We start from the raw sequence: 22372 nt of genomic DNA, 5'->3' as shown, positions 1-22372 counted from the left end.
TTCTGATATTATTGCACCATATGTATTTTTATCATTCATTCTTTTTTGGAGACACGGGTATATTTGGGTCTGAACATGACGGCATGGACAGTGTAGTGCAAGGGTGGCAGAACTTTTGCAACTTGGGATCTGCTTTTTGTACACTTGCTTACAGGGGATCTACCTTCTACTCCCCCTGTGTAAAATATACCCCTCCAAATGCAATACGTCCCTTACACATTATTACAGTATGCCACACATGATGAGCTATAATGCACATTCTGCCACACATGATGAGCTATAATGCACATTCTGCCACAAGGAATGTGCCCGACATTTACATTCTGCCTCTGAGGGCCATAAAACAACATCCCATTCTACTGGCCTGTTCTGCAGCATACCCCTAACCATTGCAACTGGTATAGTGAGACAGGTAAGGAATTCTGGGGCAGATGTATTAAGCCTTAACAAGAGATAAATGCAAGGGTGATAGAGATAAACGTCCAGCCAATCAGCTCCTTACTGACTTTTTTCAAACACAGCCTATAACATTGCAGTTACGATGTGATTGGCTCGACGTTTATATCTCTTTATCACCCTTACATTTATATCTTGTTAAGGCTTAATACATCTGCCCCATTATGCATGTAATTTAATTTGGGAACGTTTAACAGGTTATTCGGCGCTGTCTCTAAAATATAACAGAGACCTTTTCAAATGGATTTTTAATTATTGGGTGAAGTGAAGCCATCATCCATCGATGTTCCTTCAGCTCTCTCCAAAAGACAATCAAAGTGACGGTACTTGTTTAGTTTCACGGCGGCAGCGGCGTGCGTCTGAGTCCCCTTGCGGGGCTCGCTTCGCTCGCCCACACTGCGGACTCGGTGGCTCGCTGCGCTTGCCACGCTATCTAAAATTAACTCTATGCCAACATGGATAGTAGGGGTATGAACTATCTTCATTGGCATAGAGTTCATTTACCTTATTTTTGATAGTTTAGTGAGCGCAGCAGTCGGAAGTTCACGGCGGCCATACTGCCGCCGTGAAACTAAACCGGTACCAAACTGACCTTTCTCTTTCAATGGTCCTGGTGACACAGCTCAACACTGGGATGTAGGAGGGTCCGAAGGAGCCAGGCACCTATCCTAAAGAAAAAAAAAACAGAATAGAACTGCGCAATGAAGGGGGAAATAGTACATGCAATTTATTTATGTACCCAAAAAAAACACATATAAAACATACACAGAAAATTAAAACACAATTTAAAAAAGATTTTTTTTTTTTATATATTATTACATATAGGGGGGGGGGGGTTATATAAAAGAAAAGAAGAGGGTGTTGAGCTGCGCTAGGTATAACTATAAAAAATGAGGTAATGAAACCTGTGGAGTAGGGTGAAAAAAGATGAAGGATTGGTTGATCTAGTACAAAAAGATTTAATGTCTAAAATACATATAGCCAGAATACAATGGTAATATTCTAAAATCACATAAAATTCGTATCTCACCAAACCAAACTGGGAAAAAAATTTATGGCCCAGAAAGTCCCAAGAGTCCTGTATAGGGCTGAGATGTAAATCGTCCTGTATGGAGCTGCAATGGAGTGCCCAATTGGAGCAGTAGGGAGGGAGGACCAGATGTGAAAATAAGGAGCGGCTTTGGTTGACCCGATTTGCCGACTCCCTCCGCTGGATGGACTGGAGCGGGATAGGTCCTCTACCTTACTGTAGGAATTTGTAATCCAAATGGAACCAATGGAAGGTGGTAATACCGGACTGGGATCTGTGAGTGGCCCAAAGGGACCCCCAGGTCCTGGTGAGGCGTGATGGTTGTCTCCAATGTAGCAGATGGTGGGGAGGACTTGAAGATGTTGATCAGGAGCGGCCCAGGATGGCACAAATAACCGACTCCCTCCACTGGATGGAATAAAGCGGGGTACAGTCCTCAACCTCAACCTTGCTGCTGGGACTTGGTGGTCCAATTGGACAAAAGATGGTAAATGTGTGCACGAATAAGCACTTCCGGGTTCTTTAGGGGTACCAGTTTGGTATTCTGGAAGGAGATAGAAACCTGAGTCCTGACCGGTTTCGCTGCTCCAGGCAGCTTTGTCAGAGGAAGATTTTTTCCCAGTTTGGTTTGGTGAGATACGAATTTTATGTGATTTTAGAATATTACCATTGTATTCTAGCTATATGTATTTTAGACATTAAATCTTTTTGTACTAGATCAACCAATCCTTCATCTTTTTTCACCCTACTCCACAGGTTTCATTACCTAATTTTTTATAGTTATACCTAGTGCAGCTCAACACCCTCTTCTTTTCTTGTTCATTCAGTACAGGACTAACTACCCTGTCTCAGAGCAGCAGCTAGGGAAACACAGCTCCAGCCAGGCGCACCTGCACCCAGACCCACTCAGTGCGGTCAGGGTTACCACCACCCCTTTTTTTTTTCCGGGGTTATATAAAAGATTATTGCACAACCGGTCGTGTCAAGTTAATATATAGGTTTAAAACCAAATAGATTTTGCTTCCCTTTAGTTGGTCGCGGTCACATTAGTATGTTAGTTTTGGTTAGAATGCTGGTTAAGTAACAGTCTTTTTTTTTTTTTTTGTGGATAAGTGAAAGTAAACTGTCCAGGTTTTAATGTCTGGCCAGACAATATTGTATTTGGGGTACCTTACAGCTGCCACCTGTAATTCCTCCGGTCTCCCAGTGGATGGTGCTGAATCACCTTTATTGGTCCAACTATATCTGGAGTCACCTTTGGGCTGGTGGCCTGATGGTAAGCCTGTGTGGTATCCCCTGTGGTGCAGAAAGAATTGTAATTAACCAACGCGTTTCCCCGCCTCCGGTAACGGTCTCAGCGGCTTCCTTTCTTTCCTTCCTTTCTTTCCTTGAAGAAGCCGCTGAGACCGTTACCGGAGGCGGGGAAACACGTTGGTTAATTACAATTCTTTCTGCACCACAGGGGATACCACACAGGCTTACCATCAGGCCACCAGCCCAAAGGTGACTCCAGATATAGTTGGACCAAGAAAGGTGATTCAGCACCATCCACTGGGAGACCGGAGGAATTACAGGTGGCAGCTGTAAGGTACCCCAAATACAATATTGTCTGGCCAGACATTAAAACCTGGACAGTTTACTTTCACTTATCCACAAAAAAAAAAAAAGACTGTTACTTAACCAGCATTCTAACCAAAACTAACATACTAATGTGACCGCGACCAACTAAAGGGAAGCAAAATCTATTTGGTTTTAAACCTATATATTAACTTGACACGACCGGTTGTGCAATAATCTTTTATATAACCCCCCCCCCTATATGTAATAATATATAAAAAAAAAAATATTTTTTAAATTGTGTTTTAATTTTCTGTGTATGTTTTATATGTGTTTTTTTTTGGGGTACATAAATAAATTGCATGTACTATTTCCCCCTTCATTGCGCAGTTCTATTCTGTTTTTTTTTCTGGTAATCAGCTTGGGGAACCGAGCTACCCCCCACAGAACAGCAGCAGTTAACGGGGTGCAATAGTCTGTGTTATATCTGATCACTTATAACGGATTAGTAAGGTCAACCCACTCGCAGCGCAGGACTTAGCCAAAACTCTTTTTTTTGCTTACCTATCCTAAAGTTTTCAGAGGGTAGGCTCCTCCCCTACTGCATCCCGGACTCTTCAGTTCGTGTTAGGTGCCCACTGGAGTGGGTGCTATTCTAAAGGGCTGCAGGAGCAGCTGAAGAAATAGAGTACAGATAGCGCAGGGCTTGTCTTTGCTGGGGATGGCGGAGGACTCGCCACCCGCCATCCCCCGCCCCGCGCCATCTGTATGTCGGAAGGGGACGCGCGTGCACGAGGTGCACGCGCGTCCCGTTCCGACGGAGCTTTTGCCCGGGTCCCCGCCGGCTTCCCCGGGTCCCCGCCGGTCCACACCGCCCCCCCGCAGCCCCCCGCAGCCCTGCCCGTCTCCCTGAAGCTGGAGACGGGCAGGACTGCACCCGCCGCGCCGCCTCGCCGCCCGGCTATTGAGACGCTCGTGCGTGGGAGACGCACGAGCGTCTCATTCAGCCAGAGCGCCAGATTGCTGGCGGATCGCCAGGGACACGGTCCTGGCGCTCCGCCAGCAATAACAAGCCCTGCTCCATCTGTAGTTAGGGGATTTTTATTATTTTATAAATTTTCACTCTAGCTAGGTAGGCACAGAGGGAGGATTCTCATAGTAAATCCTCACTCTGCTAGCGCAGCAGGAGCTGACAGAAGCGCGTCCTGTCAGCTCGCTGTGCACAGGGGAGACGCTGTCTGGCCTCCCTGTGCAGCACTTACAGTTTCTTTTAAGAAGCTGCCTGGACTCCGGAGCGTCCTGAAACCGGCTTCACGCTTAAGTGGGGATCACGGGGGACAAGCGCTCCGTGATGGCGGCGGCCATTTTCTGCGGAGCTTACACACTGAGCTCCTGTTATGAGAGGACAGCAGTGTTGTTACAGGCATGTTCCAAGTGGTCCCCAGCCGAGGGGGAGATACTGGAACTAGGAAATCCTACTAAGGGAGCGGCTGACTGGGGGTGGTTGGCGCCAAAAGTCACGGACCCCGCAGCAGCAGGGACTTGGTCTCTTCCCTCACTCTGTTTTGGCGCCTTTCAGAACGCTGGCAGCGGAGCTGAGCTGGCTTACAGATCCTGACAGAGTGTTTGGATTTCCTGGGCGCATCGTTTCCCCGCATCTGAAACCGACAGACAGATAAGTGGCTGGGTGCATTGACTCTGTATAAGCGCTGTTGTACATTGTATGCACTGTGTGGTTACTTAGATCATGTCTGAGCAACAAGCTGTGGTTTTGGGGGAGGGAGCCCTTATTACACTGAGCGCTTGTAATGTGTGTACACAGAAATTTGTACCTGAGCAGATGGCCAAGGGGGGCTTGTGTAGTGCTTGCGCTGCTGTGAGACCCATGGGGAGTGAACCTCAGAGGACAGAGCAGATTGAACCCGCGTGGGCTAGTGCCCCTGGGCAGGTCTGTTAACACTTTAGTGCAATTGTTGGACAGGCAGAGTGATGTCTTGGTAGAATCTCAGAGACCTATGCCATCATCTCAGCAGTCCTCTGGCTCCTTGCCTCTTACCCAGGCAGATCCTGCCTTTATACAGGTGATGCAGGATACTGCAAAAGGGATCAACAGGTTTAGTGATTTACTAGACAAAATGGATGCTGATACTGTAGGGACCCCTAAGAGGTCTTACTCAGTGCCTTTCATGGTAGATGAAGAGGAGGGAGCGTATACTGACATTCCCTGGGACCAGGGTGATGATTTGGAAGATGCCTCATCTGCTGGGGTGGAGGATCTTATTACAGCTGTAAAACAGGCTTTAAAACTGTCAGTGGAGGATAAAACTCCTGCTAAAGGGGTGTTTAAACGACAGCGTAAGGAGGCTGTTACATTTCCTTCTGATGAAGGCTTACAGGAATTGTTGGAAGGGGATTTGAAAACCCCTGATAAAAGGCTTCAGATGCCAAAGAGATTCCTAAGCTTGTACCCCATGCCAGAGTCTCATGCGGAGCTCTGGGAAAAAGTGCCAGTTGTGGACGCTTCTGTGGCGCGCCTGTCTAAGGCTACTGTGTTACCTGTACAGGGGGGCGCAGCCTTCAAAGATCCTGTGGACAAAAAGCTGGAGGGTAACCTCAAGGCTATATTTGAAGGGGTGGGATTCACCCTACGTCCGCTTATTGCTTCAGCCTGGGTCTCTAAGGCCATGATTGAGTGGGCTAATGATTTATGCACCATTTTACATGCTGATCCTGGTGTATTGCTGCTGGCGGAGAAGCTTAAGGCTGCTGCAGAGTATGTGTTTGAAGCGGAGGAGGAAGCACTTAAAATGGCGACTAGAGTTTCCACAGTATCTATCAATGCCAGGAGAGTACTCTGGCTTAAGGCCTGGGAAGCAGATAATGAGTCTAAAGCTGGGTACACATATGTACAATTTCATTTTTCTTGCGACCGTTCGATCGACCGAATACACGTTCGACCGTCCAAAACATACGACCGATCTGCGCGTACACATATGTACAATTTTACTTGCGACGTCCGATGTACTCCCGTCCAAACAATCGCAAGAAAGATTGTACCACGCGTACACACTCTCCCGATCTGGCTATTCGCACGATAAAAATGCACACAACATTATCATAATGGGCTGGATTAAAAGAGCATACCAAAACGAGGCGTGATCACAGAACAAAGAATCGTTCCCATGTGATGCGTTGCTGCTGTGGGACCGCTTTCCACTACATACACCACCATGTTCCAATGTGTTAGATGTTTTTTGGGTGGGTGGGCGTTCCTGCTACACCTTCACGTGGCACTTATGTCATGGCAAGCACCTGTATGTGACACTCTGTTCAGGTCCGACCACCGACCACCGTTTTACCTCAAATAAACAAAGTGTTCACAGTATTTTTTGTCAGTATTTCTTAATAAATGTTAAGTGTTTATGCAGAACAATGAACATCACCTATCTATCTATCCTATCTATCTATCTTCTATAACTATATCTGTCAGGAATGCACACACAACGATTATTTATTTCAAAAGGAATGCACACACAACGAATATTCTTTAACAGCATGGCGCGGAAAGTACGGGGGAGAAGACTTCCTGTTGTTTACATGCTGCGCTGATAGAGGGATGACGCAGCTAGTCAACACCCACATGGGCGTGCTGCTTTTGGGAGGAATGATCGCAGGAACGGGCTGCATATCGATCGAACGTGCGTACACATGTCACTTTTCTTTCGATATGGAGCCGTCCTGTCGGAAGAATATTAAGCAGCAAAGAACCTTCGACCGACCGACCGTGGACGGCCAAGAGCGTTTTTGGCCGTTTATCGATCGCAACGAAGGGATCGGGACTGCGTACATATATATAAAATCGAACGGCCGTTCGTCCGCAGAACGGAAGAACGGCCCGACGATTGAACATATGTGTACCCAGCTTAAGAAGGCCTTAGAAACTTTAGCTTTCAAAGGAAAGTTATTATTTGGTTCTGAATTAGAAGAAATTATTAAGCAAGCCACGGGCGGCAAGAGTACATTCCTGCCTGCTCCCGCGGCAAAGCAGACATCCAGATTCTCTGCTTTTAGGCCGTCCTTTCGGCCCTCCCCTAGAGGTGGTGCGTCCTTTCGAGGACAGTCATTTAGGGGAAAGTTCCAGTCAGCCAGGGGTAAGGCCCCAAAGTCCAAATTTGGCTTCTTTCACAAGAAGCCTATCACCAAAGGAGAGGACAAACCCTCCGCATGACTGTCAGGGGATTTGCCCGGCAGTGGTAAAGGTGGGGGGGCGTCTATCACTTTTCAGGGACGCATGGGCTTCTCTAGACCAGGATGCCTGGGTGTTAGACATTATAGCCCAGGGCTACAAAATTCCCTTCAAAGGTCTTCCTCCGAGAAGATTTATTCCCACATCTTTACCAAAGGAGGCTCGGCTCCGTACAGCTCTTTTAGGAGCAGCTCACTCTCTATTAGAGAAGGGAGTGGTAATTCCGGTTCCCAGGGCAGAGTGGAAGAAAGGAAACTCCACTCTGTTTCTGGTTCCCAAACCAGACGGGTCTTTCAGACCTATACTAAATCTAAAGTCTCTAAATGTCCATTTGTGGGTAGACCATTTCAAAATGGAGTCTCTACGGTCAGTGCTGCTAAGCCTGGACCAGGGAGAATTTTTAGCGTCCATGGATGTCCAGGACGCGTATCTTCATGCTCCTATACACCCAGAACATCAGGCCCTGTTGAGGTTTGCGATAGGAGACCTGCATTTACAGTTCCAGGCGTTGACCTTTGGTCTGGCCACAGCGCCAAGGGTATTTACCAAGATAATGTCTGTAATGGCGGCTGTGCTTCGGCTGAGGGGAATCACAGTGATACCTTATTTGGACGACCTGCTGTTCAAAGCAGAGTCAGCAGACAGGTTGCACAGTCATTTGGCGGAAGCCATCAGTTTTTTACAGGCTCACGGCTGGCTTTTAAATTTGCAAAAGTCTCAGTTGATGCCGTCACAGAGACTCCAATTCTTGGGGGTCATTCTGGATACCCATCTGCATCGGGTATTTCTACCAGAGGCGAAGGCCAGGGATCTGGTCGCCTTAGTCTAGGAGATTCTCAGCTCTCGGAGCACATCAGTGTGGAGGTGCCTCAAGCTGCTGGGGAAAATGGTGGCGTCGTTCGAGACGCTGCAGTTTGCCAGGTTCCACTCTCGGGTGTTCCAGTGGAACATCTTAACGGCGTGGTCGGGAAACACACAGACCATGAAGTCAGAGCAGATAGTGCTGTCTTCAGAGACTCGAGCCTCCCTGAAATGGTGGACAGACGTGGATTCCCTTCAGTGGGGTCGGTCACTACAGTCCTGGAGCTGGCTGGTAGTAACTACCGACGCCAGTCTCAGGGGCTGGGGGTCAGTGGTCTTGGACCTGCGGCTGCAGGGCTTGTGGACCCCAGAGGAGGCGGCTCTACCGATCAACATCTTGGAACTGAGAGCTGTCTGGAAAGTGATTTCTCTGGCGGGAGACAGGCTACACAGACTCCCTTTAAGGATTCAGACCGACAACGCCACAGCTGTGGCGTACCTGAATCACCAGGGAGGTACACGCAGCAAATTGGCCATGTGGGAGGTGTCCAGAATCTTCCTGTGGGCGGAACGGAATGTTCCAGCAGTTTCAGCTATATTCATAACAGGAATGGAGAATATAGAGGCCGACTTCCTGAGCAGGGAGGAGCTGATGGAAGGGGAATGGAGTTTAAATCCCCAAGTATTTTATCAGATTACCTTGAAGTGGGGAACTCCGGATGTGGACCTGATGGCATCCAGGTTCAACCATCAGGTGCCCAGATTTTATGCCAGAACAAGGGATCCACTGGCAGAAGCAGTGGATGCCATGACTGTCCCCTGGGAGGGGAATCTCCTATATGTTTTTCCGCCAGTTCCAATGCTGGCGAGACTGTTGAAAAGAATACAGGCCCAGGCGATCCCGGTGATCTTAGTGGCCCCAGATTGGCCAAAGAGGTCCTGGTACTCGAGGCTTCAGAGATTGTCTGTGGACTCGTGGCGTCTACCTCTGAGGCCAGACCTGCTAAAACAAGGACCGTTCAATCATCTGGATTCAGCTCGATTAACTTTGACGGCCTGGCTATTGAGACCACCATTCTAAGGAATAAAGGATTCTCAGATACAGTAGTTAACACCATGATAAAGGCCAGGAAATCCATGTCTGCGGCAAATTATTATAGGGTCTGGAAGACCTACATTCGATGGTGTGAGAGACAGAAGGCTCATACTGTACATCACATTTTAAGTTGACAAAAATGATGGAGTTTTTGCAGGATGGATTTTCTTCTGGGTTAAGCCTTCAATCATTGAAGGTGCAGATATCGGCCTTGTCCATCTACTTCCAGAAAAGGATTGCTATATTACCGGAAATCCAGACTTTTCTACAGGGGGGGTCTCGGTTGAAACCTCCCTACAAACAACCAGTAGCGCCTTGGGACTTGTCACTGGTTTTGGAATGCCTTCAGAAGGCGCCTTTTGAACCATTAAGGTCGGCGGACCTTAAGTTCCTTACATGGAAGCTGGTATTCTTGTTGGCAGTGGCATCGGCAAAGAGGGTGTCCGAGTTGGGAGCATTGTCCTGCAAGTTTCCCTCCCTTATATTTCATGATGATAGGGCAGTCCTTCGGACAGTACCCCAGTTTTTACCTAAAGTAGTCTCTGCTTTCCATCTAAATCAGGAGATAGTTCTGCCTGTGTTTCAACCCCCAGAGGGTTCTAGGAAAAGGGAAAAATTGAGGAATTTGGATGTTGTGCGTGCCTTGCGCATTTATGTGGACAGAGTTAAGAGTGTCAGAAAGACTGACACCTTGTTAGTGTTGTATGACATACACAAAATTGGTTGGCCTGCATCTAAGCAGACCATTGCTAGGTGGTTGCGCTCTGTTATAGCGTTTGCATATACTAAAGTTGGAAGGCCTGTTCCGGCCAGAATTAATGCGCATACCACCAGGTCGGTTGCCACCTCTTGGGCGGTTCGACATGGGGCAACAGCTGAGCAGGTTTGCAGGGCTGCCACTTGGTCATCTGTTCATACCTTTGCCAAATTCTATAGGTTCCATGAGTTCGCGTCGGAGGACGCATCATTCGGGCGAGCAGTAATGAGAGCTGCAGACCTGAGCGTACCCACCCAAAGGACCGGCTCTGGAACGTCCCAGTGTTGAGCTGTGTCACCAGGACCATTGAAAGAGAAAAAGGGATTTTTGTAAGAACTTACCGTTCGAATCCCTTTCTCTGATATGGTCCTGGTGACACAGCGTTCCCTCCCTTACGCTCAGTAAGTATGCCAGTATTCATGATGTTCATATTAAAATTGGTTAATAAACAGTTATTGTTAAAAAATGTGCATATAATATGTGCAGGCGTTTGTACTGAGTTAATGTATTCCAGTGACTTTGAAAGATTGAACTGAAGAGTCCGGGATGCAGTAGGGAAGGAGCCTACCCTCTGAAAACTTTAGGCTAGGTGCCTGGCTCCTTCGGACCCTCCTACATCCCAGTGTTGAGCTGTGTCACCAGGACCATATCAGAGAAAGGGATTCGAACGGTAAGTTCTTACAAAAATCCCTTTTTTAGCAAGGCCCCATGTTCATATCAATGGTTTCAATGGTACTCCCCGCTAGCAGGGGAGTACAGGTATATGGAGGTAATTACAGGGCGCACTTGCTTTTTGAAAAGAGCGCGCCATGATGTTTTGGCAGACCACATTAAAGAAGCTGTAGAGGCTTCATCTGATGTTTGCATACTTGCGGATGTTGAATCCAAGAGGGCAGTGGAGGCACTGCCTTTTCAGGGGGAATTGTTGTTCGGTCCTGAACTGGACAAGATGATTTCACAAGCCACAGGGGGTAGATCATCTTTCCTCCCCACAGCAGCCCCTCCCTGGGGACCCTTTCAGGGGCCGTCACTTCAGTCCTTTAGCCCAATGGCAAGATTCCGTGGTCGCTCCAGAGCTGGATCTTCCATTGGCCGCGGTACCAGAGGTCGGGGAAGGGGCATTACGTCCTCAGTACACCAGGAGGCCAAGCCTGCTGCAAAGACCTCCTCATGACAGGCTTCCATCCCAATTGGGGGATCCCAGGGTGGTGGCTCGTCTGCGCCTCTACCATCCTGTCTGGTCACTCTTCAGCCAGGATGCCTGGGTCATCGACTCTGTAACCCTACGGCTGCAGTATAGAATTTCAATAAAAGCCCCCACACTGGTTTTTCACAACCGGTTTGGCAGCTTCTCTCAACAAAGGCACATCCCTTTTGGAGGCAGTTCAAAAAGTAATTCAGATGGGGTTGGTTATTCCTGCACCTCGGGAACAGAGCATGCAGGGATTCTCTTCCACCTTATTCCTCGTGACGAAACCGGACAGCTCCACACGGCCCATTCTCAACCTCAGATAACTCAAACCCTATCTCAGTGGTTCCCAAACTATGCGTCTAGGCTCCCTGGGGTGCCTTGGAGCACTTGCAGGGGTGCCTCAGGTTTGTGGTCCAGAACCAATTCAAGTTATTTATGGCCAATAGCAAAATCCCAATTTGGCCACCTCATCAGGCATATCTAAGATTCGCTATAAGAGACGACCACTTCCAATTCCAGGCACTACCATTTGGCCTTTACAAAGATATAATTCTAATAGCACCAGACTGGCCTCGCAGGTCGTTGTATACCACTCTGACAGCGCTTCTCATGGACGAACCGTGACCTCTGCAACACTCCCTGCTATCACAAGTTCCCTTTGTCCATCCGGACTTAGAGCAGCTTCATTTGATGGCCTGGCTACTGAAAGGTCAATCCTGAGGAGAGTGGTAATTCCTTCGGCAGTAATCCCTACTATGTTACGTGCCAGGAAGGAAGTAACCTCCGTTCTTTACTATCGAATTTGGAGGGCATACATTTCCTGGTGCGAGGGTCGTCAAGTATCGCCAAGATTTTTCAAATTGGCTCGACGACTCCTCTTCCTTAAAGCAGGACTCTCGGCAGGCCTATGACTTGGTTCCCTAAAAGTACAAGTATCCGCACTTTCCATCTTCTTCCAGAGAAAATTAGCCCTGATGCTTCAGGTGCAAACCCCTTCCGGGCACTCACGGCTCCGTGGGATTTAAATCTGGTCCTTTTTTTTTTTTCAGTCTCCATTGTTCGAACCTCTAGAGTCAGTTGAACTAAAATATCTTCTACTCTCGTCTCTAGCCTCAGCCAGACGGGTTTCGGATTTAAGTGCCTTGTCATGCGTCCACCATTCCTTATTTTTCACGAGGACCGGGCAGAATTGCAGAAAAAGCATAATTCTTGCCGAAAGTGGTGTCCTCCTTCCACATCAACCAACCAATTGTGGTACCTGCGTTTAATGAGGACTCCAGTGACTCTAAGTATCTGGATGTGGTACATGCTCTTAGGATCTATGTATCAAGGACGGCTCAGTGCGTCCTTCTTGGGCGGCTACCCAAGGAGTCTTGATTCAGCAATTGTGTAGAGCAGCCACTTGGTCTGGTCAAAGAACCTTTATCAGATTTTACCGGTTCGACACTTGCGCGGCCCAGGCTGCACAGTTGGGCCTTTCAGTGTTGGAAGGATTGCAGTGCCGTCCCACCCGTAATGAGAGCTCTGGGACATCCCCACTGTCCTCTCCAGTGCCATCTAGTGGATGAAGGAGAAAATGGGATTTTTTACTTACCTGTAAATACTTTTCTCCGATTCCACTGGTGGCATTTGACGCCCTCCCTTTTGTTCAGATTTTCTGCATTCACTTTAAAAGTTCAACCAGGCTGATTATGGTTGGTGGTTTTAACTCCTTGGCCAGTTATGTTTGTGTGGTTGCTACTGTTTGGCAATTTCTATTTTCCCCTGTCCTGTTTTCTTTGTTTTGCATGATTAAGTCGTGTGATGTAAAGTGTGTTTCTTTCTCCCAGTCCCCTCCAGGCACAATTCTTCAGACTGCCTGGTGGCGGGAAGTAGAGGGGAGGAGCTAGCCACACATCTATAATTCTTAAAGTGCCCAAGCTCCTAGTGGCCACCCTCTATTCCGCACTCCGTGATCTCCAGTGCCACCTGTGCTATCGGAGAAAAGGATTTAACAGTACAAAATCCTGTTTTTGTCATCTGGTACCAACCCCATTCCTATCCGGATTCAGAGTGGAGGTGGAAGATTCTGGCTGTTTATTTTATTTTTTATTTTTTTTGTACATTTTTACCTGTTACATTATATGTTGTATTCTGTGTGTCAACTTTTTTGGGATTAAAACCTGCTTTTATGGATGGATGCTTTTGATGAATTTGTAACCCTGACCTGAGAGGAAGTTCAAAGAAACCTTTACGGGAATATAGAGCCTCATATTGAGGTGAGTTATTGCCCCAAGGGGCCGTGATGTTTTTTTTTTTTTTTTGAAAATATGTTTATTCAGAGCCATTGCATATAAAGGGTAAACATTTTACAATAAACAATGTACAGTACACAATATGTAGTAAACCTTTCTTGAGCATAGCAGATACAATGGTGGCAGGTTCATGTTACACATTATCAAGGACTTAGAATCTGTGAAAGTAGTAGACATTAAATCTCCTTAGGCCTTTTGTAGTATATATTGTGAGTGTCCATTGAGATTCTGCTGGCCCCGATGTAGATAAGAGTGTTGCGTCTGCACATTTATTCAAAATTAACTAGGCCCATCATTTTTTGGGGCCGTGATGTTTTGGTGTGATACATGGAATCAGTCTGAGGATTTACCTATATGTCCTGAGAGGAAAATAAACAGCCCTCACGGTTATGCAATGGGTGGAGTCGGTCGGGGACACAGGTCCTCATGCGCTACTCTCCATTGACGCCGAAAAGGCATTCGACCTAGTCACTTGCAATCACTTATTTTATACCATGACTCCCGGCCGACTTCATCCGCACAATTAAATTATTATACTCAGGCTCCTCTGCTCAGATTCTGACGAATAATTACCTTTCAGCTCCGCTCCCTATTCAGGGGGACTAGACAGGGATGCCCCCGTCGCCTCTGTTGTTTGCTTTAGCAGTAGAACCTCTGGCAATAAATGACCTGCTTCATGGGAATAAAGGTAAATGCCTCAGGTTAACCATATCCTAATATCTCCATTCCTGCGATACAACAGATCATATCTCACTTCTGCCATTTTTCAGGCTTCCGTGTGAACTACGATAAGTCCCGCCTACTGCCCCCGCAGTCCTCGTCCTCATATTTCAACTTCTCCTCTTTTATCTCTCAGTTTACTATTTGGCCAGCGACACTTAAATACCTGGGGGTCTTGATCCCTAACAAATAAGACGACCTCTATGATGCTAATATCTCACCCACTTATACAGTGGTAGATAAACTATTAACTGGATGGATTGACTTGCCTTTGTCTTTGTTGGGTAGAGTGGCTGTGATTAAATCCATAGCTTTCCGAAATTGGGGGGTATTCAATGCTGTGGGCGAGTGGCGACAGCGAACAGAGCTTTCTGCTCGCTGTCACCACTCACCCTGTCAGTATTCAATGCAGCCCCCTCATGCCAATTTCCCCTCGCTCCATTTTTTGAGCGAGGGGCAATTGGCGTATGCGGCTGCAGAAGCAGCGCGACTCGCGGCTAAATACAGCGAGTTTTCTGCATTAGCCGCGGGTCTCGCTGTTTTGGGGAATTCTCGCCGTCCTGTGATTTCCCCAGAACGTTGAATAGGGTGAGCGGCTGGCGCGGGGGTTAAACCAGCGAGGATCGCTGGTTTTCTGCAATCCTCGCTGTTAAACCCCCTCGCCGGCCGCATTGAATACCTGCCATTGTCTTATGTATTCCGTTTAACTGGACGGAGGGTTTGGCATGCCCAACATACAATCATTTACACAAGCAGCCCACTTTAGACATGTCACAGACTGGTTTACAGCCAGATCTGAATATACTATCCCTGCTCTTGAGAAACAGCTTTTTCACCCGTACTCCCCAGCGGCCCTACTACATGCCCCATTCAAACTGCTACCTATGCAAATCAGGAGGTCTGTACTGTTCAGCGACACTTACAGGTCTTGGAAACGGTAGACAGAAAGTTTGACCAAAATGAGTGCGCAGCTAATATCCAATCCACAGAGTAGAAACACCTGAAGCTACTCAAGATACAGAACAAATCGAAAAAGAAGTGGATAAGAAGTACTAGCGCTCAGTGGTACCTATGTAGTGAGGTAATTTTGTATAAAATAATTATATATACAAAACCAAATAGCAGCTTAGCAGGGTTCACAGGTATGGTGTAAATCCAACTAATCCTCTGATATATTCCAATGCTCCCCTATTGTACACACAGGGGAGACAACATAATAGAAAGCGACATACTGCAGGTCAACAAAATCAAACAAGCTTTTAATCTGTAAAATGCACTTACAATATAGTGACTTTGTAGGCAAAACAGCATGCAAATGATATTATTAGCGTCCTCCTTTTAGTCTGGGTCCCTTGTACCGGAAACAGGGACAGGGTCAGTCCAGGGTTCGCCGATGCACACGTCCGGCTTAGTGGTGACACGCTTAAACGCGTTTTCGGAATTTCTCCTTCATCAGAAGCGTCTTGGAAACGGATAAATAGGACATTGCACAAAAGGTTCCCCTTTTAATACTTTGTGGGGCAACCCCCATTTTGTCCCGGGTCTTCAAAATGCGGAATTCCTTGGTTGGAGAGATAAGGGTATTACTAATGTACGTACTGTGTTTGACCCAGGGGGCTCGATAATGCCTTACTCAAAGTTGGCGGAGAAGTTTGATTTGCCCAGCTGCCAATTGTATATGTACCTCCGGTACTTGTGTATTATCACGGCGCCCACTAAGCAATTTGCTTAGTGGGCAATTCTGCGTAGGAAAATCGCATCGCATGGGCCATTTTAAGGGCCATGCGATGCGATTTTCCTATGTAATTTATTCACTGCTCTCTTAGCCCTGCGATCGCATGCGATTTTATAGGGTGTGCGATGCCATTACATTAGCTTTACAATAATATCATTGTATGATATGCAATGAGGTTTTAGTCCCCACTATCCATGCCACCCCGAGGCGTGGCGAGCGGCGACGGAACGCGTCCTCTGACCTTTATAATACCACCAATATCCACGTCGGCGTGGAGTTGATTTTATAAAGTGTGACGAGCGCAGCTTTACATGTAAAGTAATCCACGTCCCCTCGCGCGGCTCACCACACCAATGTGGATAGTGATGGTATGAAAAGGTCGGAGGATGCGTTCTGGCGCCCCTCGCGGCGCTCACCACGCTTCGTGGTGGGGTGTGTGGGGGGATTAAAACCTCATTGTATGTCATACCATGATATTATTGTATAGCTAATGTAATGGCATCGCACACCCTATACAATCTCATGCGATTTTCCGGGCGATGCAATGTGATCCCCCGGGGCTAAGAGAGCAGTGAATAAATTACATAGGAAAATCGCATCGCACGGCCCTTAAAATGGCCCATGCGATGCGATGCGATTTCCCTACAGTGCCATACTTAAGACACTTGGGCGCCGTGCTAATACACAAGTACCGTACCTCCAATCAAGGCATTTTGCACCGTCCCAAATACACCCTATGGAAAAGGATACGGAGACAGACCCAATAGAGTCTCTCTCTGTTGAGGCCTGAATGTGTGTTGGGATACCGAATTAGATATCTATACTCTGCCCTCATTGAGGCTGGGACACATTACCATCACCAGCAGCTCCATTCGCGGTGGCTGCTGGATGTTCCTGATCTTCCCGTAAAAATGCCATTCACCTGCAGTCTGCTGCGTTACAGGAGACACATATCAAATATTTGAATAGGGCATACATAGCACCGGTGCAGAGGGCGTATTGTGTCCTCAGTGACACTGGATGTTGCTATAATTGAGATCTAATGAATCTTATTACCACAAGATTGGGAGTGCGGGAGGATCAGACTTTTTTGGGATAAATTGGTCAATTATGTTAATAGTATTTATGCTCTGAGACTCCGAAAGCACCTGGCTTCTTGTTTATTTTTGTATTTCCAAGTTTGGGACCTTTCGATTATGGAACTGAAGAAAGTAGTCCCGAATACATTGTTTTGCAAAAGGCAGACTTTGAGGTCGGATCTGGAGAAAGGCGCTCCCCGCTTTTATAAAAAGTGGCAACTCTATATTCTTAGCCTAGACCAACTGGTTCAAATGCGCACACAAAAAATGTGTGAATCTACTACCTGGCATCTTATGCGACAGATTTCCACATAATGCTGTTTTATATTTCAAATGTACTGCTCTTACCGCTCGCTAGATGGAATGTTTCCCGGATTGGAGCAAGTTTCCCACAGATATGGCACATTTTGTTAGAGAGATATATACATAGTGTATATATCTAGGAGTGTTAGGTTCTGTCTCTTGTCTCCCCCTCCCCCCCCCCCTCTGTCCTTGTCTTTGATATGTTAGAGATGTTGTATTCTTATATTGTATTAAAATGTTTATACGGATAGATATAAAATCAATTGTCTGAGGAGATTTCTATATTTTTAACGATATATTGTAGCATAGTTTTAGTATGTTCGATTCTCTTATATACGATGAAAAGCCTGCCACGAAGTTACATGTTAAATGCAAAATCGAGACATAGATCTGAAATGGTAAGATTTATTACTGTTTTTTATGATATTACGAATTTCATAATATTTATTTTTTGAGGAGGTTACTGCAAAAAGATTCTGGAAGGCTTTCTGTATGTTGTCTGACGATTTTCTTTGTTACAAAAAAAAAGGAACAATAGTATTGCTGGTTATGTATATCTGGATGTAAAACTTATGTTGTCTTTATTGCAAACTATAAAAAAAAAAATGTTTAATTCATTAATTCAGTACGAAATTTCTTTTCTTCAAGCCTCAGTACATGGCCACGTGTACTAAGTATAGGCCTGTTAGTGACCAATCATCTCCCAGTTCTATATGATTCCCAATCCTGTATGTGAACATAGTAATCATATCACCTCTCACCCTCCGTTTCTCCAGTGAGAACATACTCAGCCTGGTATAACCTATCTTTGTATTCTAGTGATTCAAGACCTTTTTACTAGCTTAGTCACTATGGGCCTTATTCTGGTTGGTGCGGCCGGCCTGTACGCGTACATTCCGGGGTTTTTACTGATCTGCGCATGCGTACCATCTCCAATGCGCAGGCCCGAACACTCCACAACGCTTACGGACGGATCTCTCCGTGCGAAAAAACCTGTACGCGAGAGTACGGGCATTGGGGGCGGCATAGGGGCGTGATGAGGGGAGCGGCCGAAATAATGAGGGAAAATGGGCGTAAATATGGGCGTACACGGGGGTGTGCACCAAAAATGAACGGTGCTACTACCGCACGATCGGCTAAAGCACCGTTCATTTCGGACACAAAACAGGCGGCCGTCAACCACCAGCTCAGACCACCCCTACAGATACCGCATGCCAGCGTGCGCCTGGGTTTGCTAATTAACGCTGATTCCTACTCAAACACATACACCTGAATGTAATAAGCAATGCTGCAGTCTATTAAGTCCAAACCATGATTTCACTACCTGCAAGCCACACACAGCACTCAAACACATTGGAAGCTTATCTTTCTATACTTCTCTACATTTAAAGGTTTGTTTAATTTAAGGTAAGAATCTTTTTAAGACCTGCTTATATATGCTAAGGTAGGTATTTGTTAAACAGTTATACACATTCACTACGTGCTTTCATAGACTTTACACAGTAGCACACTCAATCTACACAAGTCGACATGTGTCAACGTGTTCACTCTAATACAAACATAGGTTTTGTATTTATGATACAATAACATAAACCACATCTAACACCTACAAAGGATGTTTCAGCAATGTTTTAAGCCCATGCCCACTATTTTGCACACAATCTTCAATTGAGTTAATAGAAAACAATAATTGAATAACAATTAGAATAATTAATTAATTGTCAGAATTCTAGTTGAAAGGCAAGATTTGCAGGTCCATATATGTGAAGGGTATGCCAGCGTGCACGGACGTACGCTCACTCTCACGAGCGGTGACATAAGCTGAGTTTTCTATTGAAAACAATAGGGACCCGTCCGTACAAGCTGGCGTACGCTCAGATAGCCGCAAGAAGTCGGCGGGAAGACGGACGAGAGACGTCCGTAAACGGTGGCGTACGCTCTGTTGTACGCCAGTTGTCGGAGTCTAAGGGCTGGTCCGTCCGTGTATGTTGGCGTACGCTCAATTGTACGACACTCCCCTTAGGCGTTGTTTCTGGCCGTACGTATGCGGCTGATTTGTGGGTGGACTTAACCCCAACGGCCGCGTACGGAGAGCGTACGTTAAAATGGAACGTACGCACGTTTGGCCGCACCGATCAGAATAACCTCCTATGTCACTTCCAATATCATTAATAAATATATTAAACAAGGTGGGTCCCAATATTGAGCCTTGTGGGACTCCACTTTGGACCTTACCCCAGCTAGAATATATGCCATTTACCACCACTCTGTCCCCGATTGTGCAACCAGTTTTTAATCCCATTACAAATTTTATCGCCTGACCCTAAATTACCTAGTATCATTAATAACATTTTATGAGGCACCGTGTCAAAAGCTTTAGCGAAATCAAACAGATTTCCATAAGTCCAGTCCCCTGCTGACTTCCTCATAGAAGCTAATAAAATTATTCTGACATGATCTATTTTTGATGAACCCATGCTGAGCCTTACTTATCACTTTCTCCTGTTCTAAGAAATTTTGGATACTATCTTATTATTCCCTCTAATATTTTCCCCACAATGGATGTAAGGCTGACCGCTCTATAATTTTCATGGCTAGTTTTGCTACCTTTCTTCCATATTGGTACTACATCAAGGAACTCAAGAAATCTCAAGTATCTCAATCCCTTTCTACGAGTGGACAAATTCAAGATAGAATAGTAACGATCTGTCATCGCTGGCCTGGAATCAGAAGAGTTTTTTTGGTGTCTAAGGAAATCAGACACATACATGCACTTACCCATCTGCCACATGCATCAGGCGTACCTACATCCAAGAACGCCATTTACAACTTCAGGCCTTGCCGTTCGGCCTCTCAATGGAACCCAGAATTTTCATGAAGATCATAGCTGTAATGATGCACTTGCTATGGTCCCAGGGCATAACGGTGATCCCTTACCTGGATGACCTTTTGCTAAAGGCATCTTCCAGAGAGATTTTACTTGACAATATTCGCCAACCTCAGGAAGTACTTTTACTTCACGTCTGGATGTTCAACCTACAGAAGTCACAACTCCATCCCTCACAGCGTCTGTTGTTTTTGGGAATGGTTCTGGACACTGTCCAGCTAAAGGTTTTCTTGAAAACAGACAAGGCGGCTTCTCTTCAAGCCTTAGTTCGAGAGGTGCTCCAGCACCACCGAGTATCTGTACACCTCTGCACGTGTCTTCTGGGGAAAATGGTGGCAGCATTCAAAGCGATCCAATATGGTCGATTTTGCTCCAGACCATTCCAGCTATGCTTTCTTCATCAGTGGTCGGGCTCGTACCTCACCATTCATTATCGGATTTGTCTCTCACCAAGGGCCCGGATATCCCTCTCCTGGTGGCTCCACACCTCCAACCTCCTGCAGGGCAAGAGGTGTGGCGTCTAGTCATGGACTCTACTCACGATGGATGCCAGCCTCACAGGTTTGGGGGAGGTCACGATGGGCCACCAATTCCAGGGTCTTTGGACTGTGCAAGAGGTACTGCTTCCCATCAACATTCTAGAACTGCGGGCGATATACAACGCCATGCTGTAAGCGGTGGACCTCCTGCGAGGCCATCCAGTCTGAGTTCAATCAGACAATGGGAGTGGCATACATCAACAAACAGGGTGGAACTTGAAGCAGGTCTTCAATTAGAGAGGTCAGCCAGATTCTCCTCTGGGCGCAAGACCACCTCGAGATAATATCAGCGGTCTTCATACCGGGCGTAGAAAATTGGGAAGCCGATTACCTCAGTCGCCACAAGGTACATCAAGGGGAATGGATGCTTTATCCTCAGGTCTTTCAGAGTCTGATCGGTCAGTGGGGTTGCCCTCAGAAAGACTTGATGGCGTCTCGACTCAACCTTCAGTTAACTGTACTGTTCACGGACTCGGGACCCAGCAGCAGTTGGAGCGGATGTGCTAACACTTCCCTGGGATTACCAATTCGTTTATCTCTTTCCTCCCCTTCTGGTATTACTTCGGCTCCTGCAGAGGATTCGCAGGGAGAATGTCAGTGCTTCCTAAACGCACCGGACTGGCCACGCAGGTCCTGGTACACCAGTTTTGAGATTTAGAAAGTACTAGATATGAATGGGAGTTATAACAAGAATAGGTGCTTCCTTTGTGAGTGGACTTTTGTGTATGAAGAGGGGAAAAAGGAGGATAGAAAGAAGAGAGAACAGAATGAAACGAAAAAGATAAAGAAGATAAGAGGAGGAAAATCAGACAAAAATAAAATTAAAGTGTGGACTTCCCTGTTTTTGTTTTTTTTTTCCTTTTTTTTTCTGAATGTTTATTCTTTCTTTGGTACTTGTGTATTTGCAGGGCACCCAATAAACATACGTACGCAGGGTTAGTGAAACGTTTTTGTGCCGTGCGATGCGATCTCACTAGTTAATATGGTACTTGTATATTTAGATCAGCGCCCGTTACTATGATATGGCAGGTGTGAATGTGTTCCTAAAACACCCCCACTATCCACATCGCCCCGAAGCGTGGCGAGCGCACACGTTACGCATCCTCCCGACCTTTTCATACCCCCACTATCCACGTCGGCGTGAAGTTGACGTGGATAGTGTATTTACATGTATTCCATGTCCCCTCGAGGGGCTCGTTGGGCTAGACAGGAAATGTACAGCAATAGTGGCCAGTGTTAGGCTAGATGGGAAATGTGCAGCAATAGTGGCCACTGCTAGGCTGGATAGGAAATGGGTAGCAATAATGGCCACTGTTAGGCTGGATAGGAAATGGGTAGCCATAATGGCCAGTGTAAGGCTAGATGGGAAATGGGCAGCAATAGTAGTAGTAGTAGTACGTTTATTTATAAGGCGCCGCAAAGTGTCCGCAGCGCCGTACATAGCAAATAAAAAACAAATGACAAGGTAACGTACAGGGTGTGTTGAAAAATACAGTATAAATAGGGGTATAGGTGGTAGAAATAAAATCAGCATCAGTTCAGAAGTAGGTGTCAAAATTGTCGAGGAGACTGAAGATGAAGTAGAGGAAGGGAAGAACAGGACAGGAGGACAGGTGAGGTAAAGAGGTAGGGTGAGTACGTAAGGCAGGAGGACCCTACTCATAAGAGTTAACAGGTACT

The 22372-nt window shown here is 46.4% G+C and overlaps 1 protein-coding gene across 5 annotated transcripts in view; it reads left to right on the top strand.

The window, feature by feature from the left end:
• Positions 1–22372, top strand: part of RECQL4 (RecQ like helicase 4) — a 314021-nt gene that overhangs the window by 197000 nt on the left and 94649 nt on the right. The window lies entirely within an intron of this gene.

This window comes from Crinia signifera, chromosome 2, assembly GCF_055691185.1.
Source record: "Crinia signifera chromosome 2, ASM5569118v1, whole genome shotgun sequence".
Lineage (NCBI taxonomy): Eukaryota > Metazoa > Chordata > Amphibia > Anura > Myobatrachidae > Crinia > Crinia signifera.
Note: the sequence above shows the minus strand (reverse complement) of the source record. Positions and strands in the feature narration are given on the sequence as shown.